Below are 7,272 nucleotides of genomic sequence, written 5' to 3' on the forward strand. Positions count from 1 at the left end.
GTTCTGCCCCTCAGACTTCAGTTATCTTGATTTTTGAGGTTTTTGTGTGGATGCACAAAATCCAAATACAATTCAGCTTAAGGTGCTGAATGTTGTCTCTTTGGGGATTACATGAATGACACATCTTTTCAGTCAGTAACAAAATACCTACTTAAATTTTCCCTTGGGTTTGGAAAGCACCAGTCAAGGTAAGCACAAAGAGTATTCATTCTTTCCTGTCAGTTCTGCTACTTCTCCCATCTCCAGTCTCATACACAAAATGTTAAGATTAAAATCCTGTAAACTCAGGGTTTCCAAAAGCACAAGATTATGTAAGTGAACATACAGGAAATTTATATGTGGCTTCATTGTGGTACAGAAATGCCAGTTGAAGGCACCTCTGGAAAACCCCTAGAAGCAGAATTAATGCCAGCCATGGCTTGCCTGGCCAAAGTCTTAGCACCTCCAAGGACAGAAGTTCCACCATGTCTCTATTATCCCTAATGTCTAAAGCAAACAGGCTTGGCAATTGCCTCTTCCAATATTGTCCATAACTACCAAGAAGAGTTTGGCTCCATCATCTTTGTAACTGACTTACAACTGGTTGTAGGCTTCTGTTCCTCTTGTTTTAAGAACCTCTCTGCAACAGCTGGGGAGAGCTATGAATCTCTTTTATCTGCACTAGAGCTGTGCTATCTTGCTGTGCTAGCCAGCACCTAACAACTGCCAATTTCTGTACACTGGAAAATTAAACACTATCCTGGGCTTGGAATAACTTGGCACAGAGTGGGGCACTGCCTGTATTCAGGAGGTTTGGGACTGATTGTTTGTATGCCTTCCATAGCATGCTAACTATAAAGAAACAAACACAGATATATAATTCTTCTGATCTTAAGTACTCACTAATTTGGAAACAGATCCTGGTTTGTTTCGACAAATGACCAAATATGAGCAGTACTGGAAGATTTTCTTGCACCCTAATTGCAAAAATTGATCTTGTTAGCTCTAAATAAGACTATGATCCAGCTTTTACAAAATGATTTTAAGCAGAAGAGCTGGATCCTTGCCTCAGTTCATTTGACTCTACCCCAGATACCTAAGCTTAGTGTTTAGAAGTTCATTAGATTCTTTTCACAAGCACCTGAGTGGGCCTGAGACCCAGAGAAGAACATTGATTTTCTTGTATAGTAGTCCAATAACTTAATATTGGGGCTTTTGAAAACTTTAGGGAGATTCTGATAATATTCAAATCTCTAAGAGAAAAATGATTAAAGATCATCCCAGAGGCAGAAATCAGCTGTTACAGCAAATAGGTAGTACACAAAAAGAATGCCAGTTGGACACAGTAGTGTATAATATGGCAGAATAGTAAATTTGACACATTACATGACATGGTTTGTTTAGAACTGTATTTTCAGAAAAATATTTCTCCATCTGCCTTGCAGCCACTTTTCTATGAGGATAGTGTTGATGCTGTAGGTTTGGGGTCTGTGTGCTGTGGGTTGCTTTCAATTTGATAACCTTTAGCTCTATTAGAATATAGGAATTTATGAAAGAAAATTAAAATCTGGATGAATAAGAAGGTCTACACGTTTGACAGTTCAAACCCCAAATCTACAGAATCTAAACTTCATTTATTGCAGGATCAATGCCTCAAGCAGGACTTCACTGGAGCTCTAGGTTTCATGGTATGAGTTTTGAGCACATTTCATTGTCACCACAAAGCTCTAATCCTCTTGCTTTTTATTTTATGAAAAATCAGTTGTGACTTCCTTTAAAAAAATCTGACAGATTGTTTTTTATAGCTAGAGAAGCAGACTGTCTTCTTTGCCTTGAGGTTGTGAAGGCAGAATAATTTTACACTATCTAGATTACAAAAGAAAAATGAAAATTGCTTCTTCTAGCTCTTCTCTTTGTAAACCCATCCAAAGAAATATTTTCTTTTCATTCTCAGTAACATTCACACACACACACATATTTATATGTACAGTTAAAAGTTAAAATCATCTTACCCTGTCAGGTTTCTTTGTTCAGCTTTCATACCTTTCATATTACCAACAAACTTCTATCCACCTTCATGGTGTTTGTTATCATAGGTTTGGGTTTTTTTTTAACAGGCTGTGGCCCTATAAGCTTCAGGGAACATTGCTTATTATGACTATGCTTTGTTCTTCATTTTGTTTAGAAATTTACCTACACTCTATGCAACAGAAATTTACTTTGCAAACAAGTAAAAAATGTTCAACATAATACAAACGTACATCTGTATCAAAAATGACACCTTTCTTCTCTCTGGCTTTTGTAATCATTAGAGTAGCAAAAAGTGACTGATTCAGACATAAAAATTAAATATGTCCCCAAATTCATAGTTGGAGTTTTCACATTTGTATTAGAATATATATGTTTATTATAAGACCTGTACTCAGTTCACTAAAATAAGCTTAATTCCCTGATCAAGGAATTATTCTCAGTGTATAGCCCTTCAAATCATATTTCTGTTCATTTGCAATGACAGTTGTAGGATTAGACTTCCAAGCAACTGTATCATTGAATGTTTATGAATAGAGAATATAATTAAGTAATTTATAAGCAAAAATCAGGAAAATGAAAGAACCATATTATGGCAGGAAAAAAAAGAGCAGTTATTACATCTTCTCTCCTTCTTTAGATTTGATTTGTGCTCTTAAGCATCCTGAGCTGCTTTTTATAAAAACAGGGTTTGATTTTACTGGCCAAATTCCAACTGCATTTTGCCTAACTAATTGCTTCTTGTGTTCTTAATTGGAAAAAGCATTCCTGAGTTTCCTGCCTTGCCTGATTTACTTTTATAGTGTCCTTAATTCAGTATAAACCTGGGACAGCCTTCACAATGAGATGATTGATCTTTGAGGGCAGATGATAGCACACTTAGCTATGCTGAGCATGTCAGATATCAGTTGCAATGTAATATCACTTATTGCTTCTCAATATCCAGCAAAGAAACACTAAACCTCCTATCACTAGATTTGATCAGTTCTGTGGAAATCATCCTAAGGAATATCCTCCTTTCCATGCAAATGACAGATGAGTGAATCCTTTTATTTCTAGATCAGGAGCAGCAGTGAATTGCCAGGGCTGGCTGGCTTACCCACAGCCCTCCCATCTCTTTGTCCAGCACTGCAGAACTTGGATCTTCTGAGGAGAGACAGATGGCATCTGAGCGCTCGGTACTGCAGAGTAAGCTTTCTTGTGTCCTCTTCATCAGCAGTGCAGCCAGCTCTGCCTGTGTATCCTGTATCTCTTCCTCTTCCCCTTTCAGTTTTTCCAAAAGCCAGGCATGGAAATTAATAGAATCTGCATATGTTAGGCTTAGCAGCTTGCTGACCCCAAAATGAAGTGCTTTATGGTTTGTTAAATTCAATCAATCTGCTTGGAAGTTGATGCTGTTACTCCTGTAGCTCTCTTTTCTCTACTTACTAGGTTTGATACTCCCGTGTGTATGAAATGCTCAAGTGTCAGCAGACATCATGTTTGAATTATGTAATGTAAGTGCAACACAGAAATAAAATTTTAAAAATTGCAGGTATTTATTTTGAAGTGTGACTTTAAAAGGTAGAAAGTTCCTGTTTAGGCAGCTAGGCATGGGAAAGGTGTGATGGGAGGGTGGAATGGAGAGCCCTAACCAGCTGCTGTTGCACAGCAGCTGCAGCCACTGCTGCCCTTTGGCTAATTCAGGGGAACTCTATTTTCTAAGGAAATACAGATTTTTAGAGGTCGTTTAAAAGGTGGGAGGGAAGAATACACAGCTGAGAATGTGTCTGGGTTTTAACGAAAGCTTAGCCACTGATTTATTTGTGTTTTGAGTTCAGGAAAGGTAGTTGATCTATCTGTGCCTGTTATTTTTCAATGAAATTGGGGTAAAATACAATTCCTTTTTCAAAAAGACACTGAGAGTTGGTGTATAAGACTTTTTGGCTTTATTTCCATGGCAGCTGATCAGACATGAGGTCTCTTTCAGACTTGCAGAGAAAGTCTGTGCAGTACCAAGGGCACCACTAAGGCTGTGGTACAGATATGTCAAAGCTTTCAGATCCCTGAAATGAGAGATGCTGCAGTACTAAGCAGTGTGAATTTCTCAGGTGAATCACCCTTCTCCTCTTCATGCACTGCTGCTTTATGACTCACATGCTACTGCAAGACAGTATTGTGGTATCTATTCGTCCTTCCTTCCTTCCATGCAATTCCCCTCCTCCCACCTCTGCTCTGCAGCCCCCACTTTACCATGTTTTATTGTCATTGTGGAGAGAGTAACACTGACCTTTTCTATTCTGCTCTGCATTCTTTGTCTCCTCCTCAGTTCGTTTATTTCAGCAATAAAATTATATGACTCTAGACAAGTGTTATTTACATCTGTTTGGTGGCAGTTTGACAAGGCTTGGGTAAATATAGATCTGCTGAAGAGCCCCACACAGATTCTAAGAGGTTGTTTCACAGGCTTCCAAATCAGACCCTTTCATGGATGTTTTCCATGGGTTAACTGTCGGTAAGAATCAAAAGTGTTTCCATTTTGACCTGTTGCTGGAGGTAATTCCATGTCAGATGTGATGAATCTATGGTACATTGTATACTCTGTGATGTGATATGTTGCATAACAGAATCTGCATTTATTTAGCAGTATGTTCAAATAAATAATGCATTAGTACAATGCTAATTTTAATAAATTAGTAAGGCCATGATACATCTGTGAGCTCTTCTTCTGAACATACCTTTTTCTTCCTTAAGTGTCCCATCCAAGTGGATTTTTGGTAAATGCAGCTTGTCCCTGGATTTCTTTCTATCTGCAACAAGCAAGATTTTGTAGGTAAGGCACTGAAATCAGGAGGGGGCCCTGTGTGTGCTGGTGGCCATGGGAGTATGGACAGAAAGAAGAAGGACAGCAGGAATAGCAGCTGACTGGCAACAGCTGGAGGAGAATGCTCGGGTGTGACAGATACTGAAGGCTCCCAGGGAAGCTGGGCCTGAGGCAGAGGTGTAAGACAGGCAACAAATTAAGAGCTCCAGGGTTGGAGGAGCTCCCAGCAAAAAGGAGGTGTAGGTAGTGAGGGGCTGCAGCATGTGTGAAGTTGAAAAATGCAAAACCAGCATAATTTTTTTTTGTTTGTGAGAAAGGCAGGAAAGGAGGAGGTTTGCAGTAACAGATTTGGGTTCACAGACTTCAGGATAAAGAATGAGAACTTGCAGCTTGGGAGACGGAAAAGAGAAGGAAATGGGGATGTGATGGGAGGAGTGGGTTGGAGGTGACTTCAGGGCAGTCTGTGTCCTGCCCATCTTGTACAGCAGGCACAGGCATGGAAGCACAGACATGAATGGTGCTGTTCCCCAGTCACCCCTTTAGGGCTGCTATGGAGATATTCTCCTCTCTCACCTGCTCCACTTTTTTAGTTATTGGAAATGTGATAGCTCAAAATAAACACCTTAAATTCAGGTAATCCAAAACACTGGGGTAAATGGTTTGTATCCCAGTATTATTTGACATATCCTGTATATTTAACATGAGAAGTCAATACATAGAAGTTTACTTTCAATGAGCATTGTATTTTATTTAGTATATGTTGGAACTTCCCTTTCTCTCATTAATCTATTGCATCTATTTTTCACCCTGATGAAAAATAAGCACAGATGTAGCAACCTTCTAGTACTTAAAGGGTGTCTGTAGGAAAGATGGGGAGGGACTCTTGGTCAGGAAGTCTAGTGATAGGATAAGATGGAACTGTTTTAAACTGCTGGGTTTAGTTATTAGTGAGAAATTCTTTACTGTGAGGGTGTGTCTTGGTTTGAAAGACAGAGTGGTGAGGCACTGGCACAGGATTCCCAGAGATGCTGTGGATGCCCCATTCCTGGAAGTGCTCAAGGCCAGGTTGGATGGGGCTCTGAGCAGCTTAATCTAGTGAAAGGTGTCCCTGTTCATGTCAGGGGAGCTGGAACAAGATGATCTTTAAGGTCCACTTGAACCCAAACAATTCTATGATTCTGTGACTACACAAATATCTTTGTAATGTATTCTGGCAAACTTTTCCTATATGAAAAATTGCTACATTGTAAATTAATTGCTGGAGTGTTTGCAAAGTACTATCAGTCAGATGTTTATCTCAGTAATAGCACTGTATCTCATTAGCAATTCTCCATACATACATTGTTGTAACTGAAAGTACAATTTAGTTCAAAACAATAAAGAAATACTTTACACATGAACGACTGAAAAAAAGACCTTAATATAAATTCTTAATCCTCTCATATGCTCAATTCTAAATGCTTAAGTAATCTAGCTTTAGTGTTTACTTTCTTCAACTTACAGAAAGGGGAGAAATAAAAAAAATAGAATTATATTTCTTTAAGGAAACCTGAATAAAATTGAAATGCTCTGGGTCAGCTTTGCAGCTTGTGAAAAATCAATGTTGCTTCAAGTATTCCTTCACTTCAGTGTACTGGTGTTAATTTACAGTAGTGGGGAGCTACACGAAGATTAATAAGAAAAATACCTTGGACTTTCATAGAAATTTCTATCTTGAAACTCCCAATTGCTTGTCAAAGTCTGTCTTACAGTTTATGAAGATCAAATGTTGTATTCAGTAGTTCATAAGCACTTTTAGTTCAAGACAATTACAGTTTTATTCAGATGAATATCTTATTAAGAAGTCTTATTTAATTTTTTTATTTTTATGTACATGATTAAAGCAAGATAAATACCTGGAGGCAGTTGAAATTGTTGTTTGTGAATGGTCCTTCCAAGAGGTGTAAAACCTTTTTTGAAAACTCAAACACAGCTTTCAGTCCTGCTGTCATATTGCAGACAAAATGAGTAAGTGTCTTAAATCTAAAATCATAAAAATGATCATCCTTTGAGGGGATCCAGGTTATGTACTACTGCTCACTCTGTGTTCTCTTCAGTTTGCTGCATAATCCACAGATGCAATCCAGCCATTTCTTTCCTCGTGGGGAATTTTTTTCTTGTCCCATCAAGCTCTTCTTAGGTTTTTTTTGAGGGACTTGGTATCACTTTACTCATTCTCCAGTGATTTTTACATGAACTGTAATGCATTAGAGACTCTAATTAACTTTTCATGGTTATTTAAGGGAAGAGGGTGTAAGGATGATCCTCTGTAATACCTGTGTAGGGATCATAGATAGCTACAGCTGTCATTAGTATACAAAATCCTCCAGCTAGTAGCTTTAAAATTCCCAAAGGATACTGTATGGAAAACAGGGGCTGGAAAAGACTTGTGTCTGGTGATGTCCTACAACTAAACAGCACAG

This window comes from Parus major, chromosome 2 (assembly GCF_001522545.3).
Source record: "Parus major isolate Abel chromosome 2, Parus_major1.1, whole genome shotgun sequence".
In the NCBI taxonomy this organism is placed as follows: domain Eukaryota; kingdom Metazoa; phylum Chordata; class Aves; order Passeriformes; family Paridae; genus Parus; species Parus major.